Genomic DNA, 1,244 nt, shown 5'->3' with positions numbered 1-1,244 from the left:
GTAGACAGGCCAGGACATTAAGTAATCATGCATATGAACAATTTTTTCACCTTCTTGGCTTTAGCTACTTTTGAAATGGAAGGTATAATAAACAATTATATTTTGATAAAATACCTTCTAGTCTGAACAGTTCTGTTTGAACTGTTCATCTCTCTATGATCCCTTGTAACCAAGATTAGTTTTGTTCTAGTAAGACAATCTATGCTGTCAGGGTAAGATATTCTGGTTGGTCTGTTCCCACATGGAAGAAGGGTAAAGGCTCAGGTAGACATTTGTGCCAGTAACACCTCATTTGGGAAAATATCAGCTGAAGAAGTTTAGAAGTAGCTCTTAAGCAACGCTTACTTTGAATCCATTAGGTCCACATAGCTAACACAGTTGGATAAATAAGTACTTGAAAAAGCCATCACCTTTGGACCTATCTATAAATAATTGAGAGTACGATCAAATTCCAAATAAAAAGACTTAAGATAGTCATTGACAAAAAAATTTGCAAATGTGAGCAATTGATTGATCAATATAATTTTTTTCTACTATTCACAGAATTTTAGGGAACTAAGATCGATAGCATTGTTAGGAACAATACGGTTTCCTTGTTACAAGTAGGCACGCATAGATATAGGCTTGTATAAAGATTGCATCATTAACTACTTAAATTTAGAGGATACTACATGCTTCAGCAGCACGAATACTCAAATTACAATGCAGAGATTAACATGACACTTGCACAAGGATAACATGAAAATTTGAGAAGTATTCATATGTTTCATTCTTCAGATGCAAGAAATGAAAAACAGTTATTAAAACAAAATTACAACTGTAACAATACACGTAATTCATATAATTAAATTTAGTTTGACATCAGTGTATTAAATATTCACCTCAGAAAGGCGTTTACATGGCATAAACTTTACAAAACTTTTCAAATTAGACAACATTGTCATTTTATCTCAAAGAAAAATAATATTAAGACCTAGAAAAAAAGGAATCAAACTGTTTCTATATGGAATGCAATCAGAAAGGACACATTAATGAACCTAAATATTATAAAATAATGTAGAATTCAAAGTATATCTAGGAGAAAATAAAATAAATTATGAACATTATGCAAACATAGAATATTTTAAAACATACTTTTTCAGACAAGCACCAGAAATATTTTAGTTTCTGTACTACTCATTTCAACAGGTAAGTTAAAATTTTTTCTGATTAAAAAAATCACAAACTCTGAAGAAATCATTATA

The 1,244-nt window shown here is 30.3% G+C and overlaps 1 pseudogene; it reads left to right on the top strand.

Moving 5' to 3' along the window:
* Window positions 1-671: 671 nt before the first annotated feature.
* LOC122100966 lies at window positions 672-768 on the top strand (annotated as a pseudogene).
* The last annotated feature ends 476 nt before the right edge of the window (window positions 769-1,244 follow it).

The sequence above is a fragment of the Dipodomys spectabilis genome, unplaced genomic scaffold (genome assembly GCF_019054845.1).
Source record: "Dipodomys spectabilis isolate Male_0828 unplaced genomic scaffold, ASM1905484v1 ptg000612l, whole genome shotgun sequence".
Classification (NCBI taxonomy): domain Eukaryota; kingdom Metazoa; phylum Chordata; class Mammalia; order Rodentia; family Heteromyidae; genus Dipodomys; species Dipodomys spectabilis.
The sequence above is the reverse complement of the archived record's forward strand: the minus strand, read 5'-3'. Positions and strand labels throughout refer to the sequence as shown.